We start from the raw sequence: 14,723 nt of genomic DNA, 5'->3' as shown, positions 1-14,723 counted from the left end.
ATAACGGGGTGGAGTTTTGAAGATGTTGAGCAATTTGACGCATCATCTATTGGCATCTAATTTAGGATACTAGACTATTTAAAAATCTGATTCATTGTCTCCTAATCCTTCTTGATTTTTTTTCAAAGAATGAATGAAAAAAAGGTTTCATTCTTTGTAAAGTCATCAAGCACTCAAAACTGCCAATTCTGTCTGGTTTACATTAAAAGATGCCAAAGCACTGGAGTTTATATACACATTATAGATCATACACACACACGTGTTTGTATAAATCCATTACATAAAGCAGCTTGTCTTATCTCCACACAGCCAAAAAACTAACCCATTTTGAAATTCCTTTGGCAGTTTTCAACTCAGATGCTAAGTCATCAAAACAGTCCCTGTATCATACCCAAACCTAAGTTTATGCAAGCACAAGCAATCAAAACTCGTGGTCAAAGAAAACCAATAAAAGCTGCCATCCATAAAGACAGTCTCTGTTTCCATGAAAATGAGCATGCTGGTAATACCAATAGCTGCTGGAGCACTTCAAAGTGAAGGATGCTGTTCAATTAATAGGATGAACCCAGCAATCTTTCAAAAATATATTGCCAGGAAGAAACATAAGACAAGCTACTGAGGAATTATATCTTAACAGTACACTTTGCACTGTAAGACAGTAATAAACTTCAAAGCTTTGAAGATCACCCCTCCCTTATACCACGTATCCAGAAAGTAAGATAAAAAGCAAAAGACGACTTCCGTAATTTTTAAGGAAGTGTAACGCGCCGTCAGGGATGGCACTTCTCCGACCTTGTGACTACACTTAAAGTTTCTCCCCAAAACCATGACAGAAGCCTGGCCACTGAATGCAGTTATCACACATCTGTTTCCACTTCTAATTTCAAAATTGTATCTTTTTGGTGTTCTGTCAACTGAATTTCAATCACTTTGTATTTTTCTATGCACGCATCCTTTCTAAACACGCTCCCACAAGTAAACATAGGCCTCTCTTTCACCATCCTGCAGGATTTACTGAGGTTTCTCATTTCAAAGAGACAAAAAACTGGATTTTTCTTCAGGTAGAGCTTAATCACACAGGAGTTAGTAATAAAACACATCATCCTGCAGTATTTGGTGACCGTTCCATCTGTCCACAGCTGTAAAAGCCAACAAAGAAATGGATGTGACCTTTTTCACAAGCAGCAGTGCCTGCCACAAGATGTGGCTACTCTAACTGCATTGGGGTGAGGAAAAGAGGACTCCTGGCTCTGTGCTGAAGTTGTCTGCAGCCGTATTCAAAATTCAGTAGATGGGAGACTGCAGTCCAGTAATAACTTAAAACTGTAATTAAAGGTGGAAGTCAAATTACCACTGGCATTAGATAGAAGGTAGGACTAAAATTCAGGAAAATCAAGAGGATGTGATCCATTTTTGTAGCAGCAGTTGGATTAAAGGAGCAAGTGGAGTAGATACGAGGAAAAAAAGGATGTGAAGGTTAGTGGCAAAGGATAACCCATCAGGGAGCAAAGAGACCAGAAACAGGTGTTGACAGCAGCAGAGGAACTGAACTCAGGAAAGGAAAACCAGGTTTATTTTGTACTCTGAAACAATATATGTTAATAAAAACATTACTCCAGAAAGCAAGGAAAACCAACACAGACCATTACAACAAATGAAGTGTTGTGCCACAATCACAACTATATTTATAACCAAAATATAAAATAAAACTTTATCAGCAAAAGGAAACCCTTTTTATGACTCTTAAAGTACACAGAATCCCTTTCTCCAGATTAACAAGATACTCAGGAAGAGTAACCAAAGCTCATTTTCCACTGATCTAGAAGAAAAAGAACAGAAAACACACTTAGACTAGCTTCTTCTGAAGAGCCAACCCAGAGAACCGTTGCAGGTTCTGGACAGAAATTCACTTCCTTCCAAGGAAGAAAAACTCACTGCAATAAGAGAACAAACTACCTTATCCCTTGTGCTTAGCAGTGTGATATTCTTGGTTAAATTTCGTCAATGGAGAAAAATGAAAGCTCACACTGCTTGCTCTCTGTGGAAGGCATGACATACAATCACACCTGACCTTTTTACTTTGTAGATGCAGGATTTTTAAGAAAACATTATTGTATCATTTAATAAAAGGCAGCGACCCCTTTAATAAAACACTTCTTAGGAAAAAAAAAATCTAACCCTGCAAAGAGCTGTTGTAACATCCATAAACAACTGCAGCAAAGATACACAGCAGCTGTAACTGTGTCCTGTTTCCAGTCTCTCAGAAGCAAACAGGAAACTTACAACCTTACCTGATTGGAAAAGCAGCCAGTCCCTGACTTTTTAATCAACCTAAAGCAACAGACATTTTCCTTCTTTTCCAGTTTCCTGGGATGATTCCTGGCCTGTTCAGGTTAACAGTATGGAGACCAAGCTTTTTAACAGCAGCATTACCTTCATTTTCCACATTAAATATTGCTACTTGCCCTATTACTGTATTTACCTTTGGCCTAGGTGTGACAGCTCAGGCAGAGTTCTGGATTCAAACAACAAAACCACTCCTCTGCCAAGGGTAGTTTGTTAGCATTAGCCTTCAACTTCAGAAGGCAGGATTTTTCAGCACACCTCAAAACCTTCACACTATTTTGAGATGTGCAATAACAAAAATAGATGCACCAGCCATGCAAGAGATGTAATTATGCAAACCTTTAGCTAACAAGAAGGAAAGACCTATAAAAATTTGGCAAGCCACCATATCCACCTCCTAATCTCCACTGATTAGGACTTTGCAATTAACAGAAAGCAAAACTTGCTGAGTCCCCCCTTTTGCAGTTCTGGGGTGATACCTCAGCCTCCAAAAGCTTTTTAAACAGTTTTGTGTTTCTCCTCCTTTCCATAAGAAGAACAAAGACATAAAGAAGGATGAAATGAAGGCCAAAGAGCAAATTCCACTTTTTCTGACACATGCAGCAGCTGAACTAATGCCCATGAATCTCACAGGAGTGCAAGACAACACAGACACAACCCCCAGCCGTTCTTTCTGCTCATCCTCTTGTTGCCTTTGCGAAAACAGGTGTTTAGTTTTCGTCAGCTCCTGTCTTACCAAGTACACACCTGATTAGTTGAACATAATTTTAACTTAGTTTTTACTCATAGTTTCATTAAGAGAAAAGCATAGGGCAAGCAGATCAAAGGTGAGGGTGCTCTTTGTTGTTCCCTACGCTACGGTGGCAGCAAATAAGACTCCTTCAATTAAACTCTCATCCTGCAGCCAATCTTTGAAGTACTTAACAGCGTCTTTTTAACAGGACATATTTTACGCCCTTGGTCAAAAGCCTCCCCCTCCCCTTATTCAAACACAGAACTCCCTGTGACTGCTCCTGTTTTGATCCCCACGCTACGGCAGTTTAGCCAATACTGAATACATATACACACCTTTTCAGGACACCGAATGCACGATACCAAGCATAACATAGATGGATATTCAGACAATTCAAAGGATCAGCAAAGAACCAAAGATACTGCTCAGACAAAGAGAGCAACAGCAAAGTAACATTAAAAGTATTCCCGCTCCCCAATGAGGATTTGCTTGCTGCACTACATTTTGGAGGGAAACTTCAGGGCAAGAAATCAGATTTCTGTTTAAGAAATATTTTTACAGAGTTCTTCCAAGCACTTGGGGAAGTAAGGTGTAAGGGTCCCCCAAAATACTCCATTTTTTCCCATCCTGAGATTCTGGGAGTGTTTTCTAGCAGCTCTCAGGGTTTTTTCTTCATTGGAATTTCTTTTCCTGGACTACAAACAAATTTGATGCAGCTTACATATAAGATGTATTCAAGTCCCTAGTGTTAGCTGCATATAAATCCTTAGAACAGAGAAAAAAAATCCACATCTTTTTAATCTCCCTAGTTTATTAGCTAGCGAAAAAAACAGCAGTTCAACTACAAATAAGCAAGAGCAGACAAGTATATCAGTCTCCACAAATGAACAAGAAAACCCTGTACCTTCACTAAGCTTATTTCATGTTTTCTTCTTCAGGCAAGAGGATGAAGCTCTCACTGTACCTGAGTGGAAGGAAAAGACACGCAGCTCTATCATCAGCCTGCCCAAAAAAGCAACATGCATCTGGCACCTCCTGGCAGCTGACCGGTATTCAGCTTCAGCCAGCCCAGCTGGGGCGGATTTGCAAGCATTTAAAGATTCACAGGTGCAGCCACCAGCAGTTAGCTGACAAAGAGTTTGTGCAAATACTCCTTTTACAAGCAGGTCTTCAGATGAAGCACGATGCTATAAACCAGAAACCAAGGTTTCTCCTGAAGCCTAAACACTGAGAAATCGGCTCAGACCTCATGTCTTCGTATAAGCCTGCTTCCACCTGTAGCAGCAGTTCCACTGAAGTTACTGCCTCCCACGCAACAGTGGAGATTAGGAGCTAATCAATATATTCCTGGTGTGCTCCACAATTTGGCAAACTGTAACCCAAAGTCTACTTTGTCACACTTTCTCTGTTCTTACAGTATTGTTTTATACTGTATTGCCTCCCCTCACTTGCTTAACTGTTGGTATTGTGCTCTAAAACATGCTTTCCGTCTCTGAAGCATTGATGTTGTTTGCAGATACCAACAGCAACTTCTGTTTTTTCCTTTCTAAAATAAACATAGTCACCTAGAGGAAATTGTTTTAAAAAATTTAAACTATTCAAGAGGGAACAAGCCCATTGTTTGGAGATGAGACTTCAGGGCAGCAGAGCGCTACCAGGACTGTGTAAAAGACTGAGTACAGACTGAGCATCTGTAAAAACCCTGCGGACCATGAGGGTTTGAGGTTGGCGTGTGCTGGGACAGGGAGAGTGGGGACAGAGCATTCTCATTGTTTAAATGTAAACAATAATAATAACAGGTTCTCGTAACTGAGAGGAGGAAGCAATCTAATGTGGAAAACAGTTGTTATTACTCTGTTTATGACCCCCGTTCCCGAAAATTATGCTGGGTTACTCTGTAATGCTGAAGGGGCCTAAAGTGAGGTGACCTGAAATTGGGTGAATGGCTGAAAACCCATCTGATAAGATGGGCTTGGGAATACGTTTTCTCTTTTTTGTGCTGGCAGCATGCCAGAGTGGAAAATACTGGGTGGAGGACCCATAACTCTTGTGCCCGTAAGAGCTTTATCCTCAAACCCCCAGACAAATTCCAATTGTTTAAGCAGTAAACCGGATTCACTGGCAAACAGTGGCCCAGGCACCTTCAGGAAGAAAGCTGATACCTGAGTCCAAGGGCATGATCCTCAAACCAACCTCTTAACATCTCAAAACTTGAAGGTTTATTAGAAATTTTTCCAACACAACTGAGGTTCTCTGCATACAGTCTCATCTATATTTAGGCAATTTAATATAGAAAGAAATTCCAAGAGCCACGCCAAAACACCAAGTCCTTCCTTTGGCAAACAGGCTTTGTTCAGGGCCACTGGGACAGCTCTTATGTTTTTAAGCTCTAATATTAAAGGTTGGTACCCTCAAACCTCCTCTAACGCTTTCAGTGAGAATGGCAGCAGAGGCTGGTTTCATGCTGATGTGCAGGTGCACATTACTCGTGCTTGGAGCACACTAATCAGACCAGGGCACTTCACGGAACGCAAGCAGAGGATCCCCTCGCTTAAGGATGCCACTGCAGTTTAGGGTGGCAAATCTGGCATTCCCAGAAGGATTTTGGGGGCACTGCAAAAATTGTACTCACAAAGCAGTGATACCTAGGGACCCAAAGGACCAAGCAAGGACTCTGAGGGTCCCAGTTTTTGGCTGATGTACCCTTCTTCCATTTATATCATTCTGCGTCTTAGTCTTGGCAGCTCATATGACGCTTAAGGAACACAGTACAGCCAGTCACCTGAGCCAAAGCAGCTCCTCTCTCAAACTGCAAAAAACACTAGTCCCTTTGTTTGACAACGTAAATCTTAAAAGTTCCAGTCACACTCAGAAAAAAATAGCAATCTCCCCTCAGGCTATCTTAAATAGACATTTTGTCTTGCCGTTTAAGTTAAAAGATGACTAAATCTATATTTTATTTCTCTGATGCCTTTGCTGCCATAGGGCATTCTGATGTGTCCATTTGTGAAGTGTTACAAGATTTCATCACAAGCAATGTATATACTTCATTCAGTCAAAGGAGGTATGTTTTCATTAAATACTAAGTTAGCACTCTTTAGTGCTACTCAGCACGCATATCTGGAGACTGTCACATCTTATCTGATTCAAGCAAAAAATCACATTTCTGTAAGCAAAGCATAGCATAAAATGTTTCTGTTTTACTGACGTTAGAAAATTTTGCTTCTCAACTTTGAAATAATTTCTAATTAAAAGGAAAACACTGAAAAAACTCCATAGCTTGGGTTTTTTTCTTCAAGGAACCCATACCTAAAACAATTCTATAAAGTCACACGACAACATCTGCAGAATTTATTATTACAACTTACCTTGCAGACAAAGAGCATAATTTTCAATAGCTGGAAGTCAGAAAAAAATCAGAGAAGGAACAAGGTCAACTGTTACCAACCAAAAGGGGAAAGGTTTACACTGAAGAAGGTAGTAGGCACCACCTGTACTTGCACCTGAAGTCCCTGAATAATCTTGCATAGCAATCGTGGTAGATGATACAGAGACAGATAGCAAAACACTATCTATGACCCACATGCACAGTCCAGTTAAATGGTGTGAACACACTGTTGGAGTCCTAGAGGTTTAGATGGTAGAGGCTAGAGAGTTTGAAAGTGAGCTGAAGGAGAGGTGTGTGGCTCGGGGCTCCCAAGAAGGACATATTCTGAGTTTCTTTTTAAAAAACCCAGCTATGACATGCAGTATTGGAAAGGTAAAGCTTCTCTAATGTAAAAGGATAGAGGCATTATCTTGAATCCTTCGTTTCACATGCTCGCTCTCTTTAAAAACAACTTACCTACTGATCCCTATCAATTTTCTCATATACACCTTTGGAATCCACCAAAGATGGTAAGAATTAAATAATAGTTTGGCTAAAACAGAGAAAATGCTTGTTTTTTAATCACGAAGGTATAGGAATTAAAGACTAATTCTGCTTTTTGCAGACTCACTGCATGAAACAAGTTGCTTGTGTTTCATGAAAGCTTATGACTTCCACCCTGAAGAAGAAAAGGAGGGAAATATGGATTGCATCTTTCCTTCAAACAAAAGCTGAAAAGCAAGCAGCTCCTTCCCCAAAAGCCAATGGACGCATTAAAAAGTTCTTCAACTAGCCCTCTGACATATATTCATATAAACTATAAGTCACATACTGTGGAGACTTCTAAAGTGATGTCTCAGAGAAGTAAATCAAAAGATGGAATCATTCAGAGAATTAGTCATGACTAATGCAACTAAGCAACTATGTTAAGACTGTCCATCTGAAACTCCTAATGATTTTCAGAATACAGCCCCATCCAGATTAAGATTACTGTACGTAATTCACAAATCGTAAGAGTGACTGTAATCCAGGACAACTTTAAGATAAATTGTCACCAGTATTGTACCACTCACAATTTTCAAAAGCATACCCTTGATTAACCACCCACATGTGAAATTACAGGATCATTCCCTCCCAACTGCCCCACCAACTGCTACGTGTTCATTAAGTGGACAAAACTCCTTACTAAAAGACAACTGTAAGCTACTCCCAACTGAGACCTTCAAGGTCTTCTTCCAACTCGGTCCCTGGGCCTATTTTTTGTGGCCTCTATTTACAAAAGTTCCAAAATCGACTAGAAACTTTGAAATGAGAAATAAATGTAAGTCTGATTAAAATAATTAGATGAGGATGAGACTCTCTGCATGCTGATGGCAGTGCAGGTGGAAACACCTCGCATTTTTTCTACCTGGGGATAAGAAGGGATAAGAAGCAGCAGCCCCTATGGAAGATTCCCATAGGGTCCTCCAGTTAGTTCTTTGGCCTCTCTCCAAAAGGAAAGAATGAACCTATCCAACAGCCCCGTCCCTCACCCCAAATTGTATGCAAATTGGCAAACTCACAGTCAATTACACCAACAACTGCTGACAGCTACTAAAGAAAAGTAAATGTGAAAACTAAGACTGTCAGCAGCCCTTGTCCATTATTTTCAGAAAAAACACCAACTGACAAGATTGAGGAAGATTTCATGCCATACTCAAGCCGAAGTGCAAGAAAGTTAAGTTGTGTGTGAAGTTGGATTATCTGCTGACTAAACCAGAATCTCTTTTGGTTTTTTTTTAAAATTACTGAACAAGAAATGAAACAGACAGAAGTTGCGCTGATCTTCGCTTCCTGCTTTGGAAGAAGAAATAGTGGCTCTGAAATAAGATTTTAAAAAAAATACAAGAGCTAGCTTCAATCAGGAAGTGCTGGAAATCTTACAACAAACTTTGATCCTTTGTTCAATCTTTTCAGGTTAGCTTAACCTTTGAGGTTAATTTGAAGATCATGTGGGATTTTGTTAAACACTACAAGCACCCACAGTAAAAGGAAGTAGTGCAGGACATCTTATTGAGTACAACTAAACAGATTGCAACAGCACATGAGATTGGAAAATTCTTGAAAGAACAATGAAGAAGATAAGGGGAGTAAATAAAGTTACATCCTGGCTCCAGGACTGGTTCTGCCCAAAAAGTAAACACCTTCTTTTTGAAAGTCCTACATATGGAAAAGCAAAAACACGCTAAAAGCACAGCAAGTTGTTTTTTACTCTAAAGTACTGAAGCAAAGTATCTCTGCTTATTCATCAAGGACCCTTGAAGTTCTTTTTTTCACTACTGCATTACTTTTTCCAATGTCCTTTCCTCACCAAGGCATATATTCTTCAGCTGCCATGAAATCAGGAAAAATACAACTTCCTACTAGCTCACTGCATACTATGGCATTAAGGCCACATATGCTAGTGCCTCTAATTAAACAGGCTTTTAAAATAGCACTAATGGTCAGGAGGACATTCTTCCCCATTTCAAGAGTCACAGGCACAGTCAGATTTTGTTTTCTGAGGATTCATTTTACATGTGTTGAAGTAACACAGCTATTTTTGAACTTTTTTCCTCCATTCACATGTGTAACCCTTAACATCACATGACAACCCTGAGAAAAGGTCTGTTCCTTGTAAGAAGACTCATAGACAGCTTAAATCTTAGCAAACAGGGACAAACAAAAAATCATAGGCAGAGGCTGGGGAAGTTCGAGGGGCAAGGAAGCAGGCTCAAGTTCAGAGTCAGTGGATCTATTAGAACAGGAGCCTAGAGACAAGGCCTTGCATTGCGCTTAATTCTGTGCGCGTCCTTCTCTCTAAATGGAAAGATTCTTGAACGCCCTTGTTTTCTTGGAGGAATCGTCATCCAGGGGAATAAAAGTGGTGGCCTGTATGTTAGTATCCCAGAGCCTACATATTCCTTCATTATCATGCACAGAGCTGGACAAATAACATCTTTTCCCCCAAAATTGAATAAGGCACCGAAAGTTCTAAAATACTAACCTTTATAACATTGTAATTTCGAATATTGTAATCTTATATTGTTTAAAAAGGAATTCAAATAACCTTTTAACACAAGAAATGGGGAACAATAAGCAATTTCAGGGATCTTGAGTGGGACTACTCTCAGAAATCTGCTGATAATGCCATCCATTTTAGATACTTCTACTTTCTATTACGGCATGCATCTTAACGTGATTGTAAAATACACCCCTTAAATAATGCTTTTTCTTCACTTTTACTTTTTAACACAAAGAATGAAGATTTTAAAATTTCAAAACTGCCTAAATTTAAAATTTCATTAAAAAACAGTTTAAAAAGGAGGCTGAAGTCCCACAGTTTTATAGGACAAGTCAATAGAGACACCTAAGTGAAGGAAGAAAAGCTACATTTGCCACTGTTGCTGAACTGGTATCTCTGAACAGTAACAACCTCTTTATAATAAAACATACACTGAACACATTGCAGCTGCAGAAACTGCCCTATAAACTTGTGCGATGATGCTCCAAAACTGATTCCTGAGGGGAAAAAGCAGCTCATTCTCGGTGGACTTCCTGCTTGGGAACTTTTGTAGCAGCTGTGACTGTTTTTGCTGATGTGCTCACCTTTCACTGAGTAACTTGGCTGAGCCCAATAAATCATTTAATTTTAAGCACATCACAGATATTAAATGGTAACAAGTTGGGAGTGGGGATGCTATTTGAGAGAAAAGAAAGTTCTAGAAAAACCTTACATGAAAATTTAGATCCTAAAATATCTAATATTTTACTTCTTCAGAAAAGGAGATTTAAAATAAAACCTGAACAACACCACCCACCAGCCAAGACTCTTCCAACAATGTCCATCCTGTGAACAGAGTGTATTTTCAAGAACCAATGAGCTAGCAAAATTTGTTGTAGTAAGACTCTTGAAATGCATGCTTTTTTGGCACACATAAAACGTGGAGTTCAAAATGCTTCCAAGAACATGTCCCAAAACACACACCTTACACGCTCCTGACTTAGCAGACTGCACAAGTCTGTTTACATTTCCAAGATCTAGGAGTTATTATAAAGTTAAGCCAACTTACCCTGTACCACAGAATCTAGCCACGAACACCATTCTGAGAAAAAATAATAGCTCTTCATTTCTGCTACAGAAATTCCTCTCTGATTCATTGTCAGAGAAGAAAAACATCCACTTTTCCCTTCCTCTGCTCAGAACAAACTACCCTGAGAAGGTAAGAGCTGTCATATTAATTGAACTTTGTTCCATAAATGCAACAGGTGGCACAAGGTGACTTTACAAAATATTTTCCTCCAGTAATGCCGTTGTTCTTGTAATTATCTCTTTAATTATAGTGTTCTCCCCTCCCACCCTGAATATTTACAGACTGCTGATATACCCAGTGTCTGATACAGTATATCTAGGCTATAGGCTGAAGTCCTAAGCATATTTTCACTCATGTTAGGCTTTAACAAGGCAAAGTAAAACTGCTTCTCACTCAGATATTCACAACACTATCTGGAACTAGTTGTATGGATTTGCTCACTCACAGGTGCAATATTTCAGTGCAGTTTATCACCTTTGCTGTGCATTCACACTCTCATCCAATTTTGTGCTGGAAAAAGTGCAAAGCCATTTCCAGCAGGACAAGTAATGGAAGTCTTAAGCATGGAAATCCCAAATCTCAAATAAATCCCATTTCAACACGTTCATCCAGCCAGCAAATGAAGGTGTAAATGCAGCAAACAATAAACACAGCCTACACACCTGGACCTAACAGTAATAAAGTTGTAGCGGCAGACTTCAACACTGACCAGAAATCTCAGTGTTTGCACACGCTCCAGGCAGGCTTTGGCTACGTTAAAGCCTTCAGGTACTTAACATATGTCTGCTATATTCATACGTTCAGTCTGACATTTCCTGCATCCATGCATTTTGCTATCCTGCCTGTAAGCTAACACCCTCTCCCCATACAAGAATGCCCAATATCCAACAAAAATACTTATACAGCTCCAGGATAAGATGCGTCAGATCTCCATCCCCTCAGCGGACACGGAAGATGCAAGAGTGCTCTTCCTCTAGGCTCCTCTTCACTATTTGTGAAGGTCATGGATTAACTGAGCTTTGTCTGACTCTTTCACTACAAAAGTCTATTAGTGTTAAGACACCCACATTACAGTGCTGCCTCACTGTACCTTGTCACAGAATTTCTTTGGATTGGATTGGAAGGACCTTAGGACACAGACAGTCTCCTCATCCATCCATTCATTACATGCCTAGAGCATACAAACAAAAACAAACTGCCTCAGAGCTTCAGTCATCTCATCAGAAAACCAACCTGAATCCAGTGTCAAAAGATGCAGACTACAGGATGTCTCCAAGGATACTCCCCATCCATACTAAGCACAGCACAGGCTGAAGACTGATGTCTCTGGATTATCCACTTGCCAGACTTGTTTTACAGCTCTCTGTTCAAGCTGACCTACCATTCCCGTTTGCTTAGAGAATGTGAGAAGAGGGAGAATCTCAAAGGACGGTCTGTGAGCCCCATGCCAGGAAGCCCATCACAAAGGGCCACAGCAGGTCAACACCCCGGAAAATCTCCCCTGCTGATGGGAGACAGGTGTCCCTGCAGAAAACTGCTTGAAGCCATGGCTTTCCAGAGCTGAAACCCTTCACAAACTCTACAACTGCTGTCCCACCTGCCTGCAATCAGAGACACAGAACCACACAGAAGATGCACAGTCAGAGATGGGTACAGAAACCGTGATGCTGTCTCACACAAGCCTGGCCGTATCAGCCTGGGCCCTGCCTGCCCAGGCAGGAGGGCCCACATGGCACCTGGTCCCAAACCTCTGTGTTCCAATGAGCAAGTGTCACCAGAGCCAGGGCTCAACCAGGGTGAGGCGATAAATGCAAAGCAGCCTGCCCTGGGTAAAAGGCACCCGCAGAGAGCAGCGCAATGACGATTAGGCCAAGGAGGACAAATCCAACTGTCCACAAGCTGTAAGTACATAAAGACTGCTTTGTTAATATGAAAATAAAACAGAGGTGGATTTGATGTAGCAGGAAGACTCTGGAAGCCAGCCCAGCTTCCCTCAATAAGGTAAATAAGGTAACGCAAAATCAATATACTAACTAGGACATTTATTGTTGATGTGAAGATTTCTATATTCTATATTAAAGATTTTAAACACAGGGAAAGGGTGAAGTTACAGTGAGCAAACCTCCTCTTGGCAATTTTCAGAGTTGCTAACGAAGAGAGAACAAAGCTCTGTGAGACCTGGGACGACAGGACAGAGTGGCTTAATTTTGTCACAAGGAGAAGAGAGATGCATACATCATGGGATTCACAGAATCACAAGAATGTTTACTTTAGAAATACATGCTTGCCACAACTGCAATTTTACCCAGCACAGCTACAGGTCAGAAATGTTCCCAGGCTGCAGTACCTACTCCCTTTCACAACCTATACCCTTGATCCACCTTCTGTGCAAAATTTCACCTGGAAGTGACACTGAATGCTAATTGAGATCTGCCATCAGGAAGGCGAGTAAACTTTTTATCAGTTCAAAATGACTTTGACAAAAACAATGGAATAATCCTTACTGGACATCAAAGATTAGCACTAGAAACATATAATTGCTTTCCTACTGTCAACATAAAATGGGTAACAGGAAGGAAAGGAAACAGAATTTTTGCATATATGAAGACTTCAAACAAAAAAGGCTGCAACACAATCAAAACGAGTTTGGGAATAATAATAAAGATGGGTGGGAGAGAAGACAGCCAGTTTCCTATAGAACCATACAGTTTTCTGGCTATACACACCTATAAACAGTGAAAGGAACCTGTAAGAAAGGGATGACTGTATAGCACTACGAGATTTATATTAAGGAGCTGAGTCTGAAGGAATTTAGGCTAAAGTGAAAAAACTATCTATGTCAGAATATGTTCACTATGTTAAATTCATGTTTTTCTCCTATGCAGTCAAGGCTTTTCCTATACTTGGAATCAGCTCCAATCCATTCACTAAAAAATGATCCGAGGGCTGGAGCACCTCTCCTACAAGGACAGGCTGAGAGAGTTCAGCCTGGAGAAGAGAAGGCTGCGGAGAGACCTTATTGCGGCCTTTCAGTACTTAAAGGGGGACTATAGGAGAAGCCTATTATGACAGGACAAGGGGTAATGGCTTTAAACTAAAGGAGGGTAGATTTAGATGGGATATAAGGAAGAAAAGTTTTACAATGAGGGTGGTGAAACACTGGCACAGGTTGCCCAGAGAGGCGGTAGATGCCCCATCCCTGCAAACATTCAAGGTCAGGCTGGACGGGGCTCTGAGCAACCTGGTCTAGCTGAAGGTGTCCCTGCTCACTGCAGGGGGCTTGGACTAGGCGACCTCTACGGGTCCCTTCCAACCCAAACCGTTTTATGATTCTATGGTTCTATGAATGGCCAGCAGGTGCCCGCAACTCAGGTACATAAATGTTATAAAATAATTGGTGCAAGTGGTAACTTTTATGGCTACACTTTGAACTTGACAGCAGTGTGATTACCAAGTGATGGTTGAATCCTAAAGAAAGGTAAGACTGAAATTTGAAGAGGCCTTGTTTTGCGTTGCTTTCTAAGATTTCAACCCATGTGCTTAAAATACAACTAAATGTTTCCTGACTTTACTGTGATTACCAGCAATTAACATCAAAACTGTTTCTAGTCTGAGCTGAATGGAATTAATCGTTAAATCCTGGTAATTCATTAGTTAGCACTCCTAAAGGTAACAAACCTTGGCCTCATGAATGCCCAGAACTGATAAATCAGGAAAAGCGAAATCTTTACATTTCAGAAGTTACAAAAAAAGAAGTTAAAAAAAAACCATTACAATTTTCTTTCCAAACAAAGCAGATGACAAAAGACTCAGTGAGCACATTTTAAAAAGGCATGAGCAAAAGGAACCACTACAGAGGCATTTTTCTCTTCCTGGGTTTTTTTTTTAAATAAGTGTCAACATTAAACCTTGAAAGTTTTATATTTTCCTATAAAGGTAGCTTAGCTTATGTTGATTTTCATTTCATATGCTCCAAATTAATTTAAAAAGAAACAAAAAAAGCGTCCTCTTTTAATGATAATAGGTCACTGTGCCTGTGAAACCAAGAAAGGATTAATTAATTATTGAAAAATCTGCTTCAGCTTATCTCAGCCAGTCAGGGTTAACCTATTTCCCCCACAAAACGTTGCTTTACTAAATACAAAGGTTATATAATTATCAGTCA

At 40.2% G+C, this 14,723-nt stretch overlaps 1 protein-coding gene across 9 annotated transcripts in view; it reads right to left on the bottom strand.

Moving 5' to 3' along the window:
* MCF2L (MCF.2 cell line derived transforming sequence like) overlaps positions 1-14,723 on the bottom strand; it is a 164,590-nt gene that overhangs the window by 86,301 nt on the left and 63,566 nt on the right. The window lies entirely within an intron of this gene.

Source organism: Phalacrocorax aristotelis, chromosome 1, assembly GCF_949628215.1.
Source record: "Phalacrocorax aristotelis chromosome 1, bGulAri2.1, whole genome shotgun sequence".
NCBI lineage: Eukaryota > Metazoa > Chordata > Aves > Suliformes > Phalacrocoracidae > Phalacrocorax > Phalacrocorax aristotelis.
Note: the sequence above shows the minus strand (reverse complement) of the source record. Positions and strands in the feature narration are given on the sequence as shown.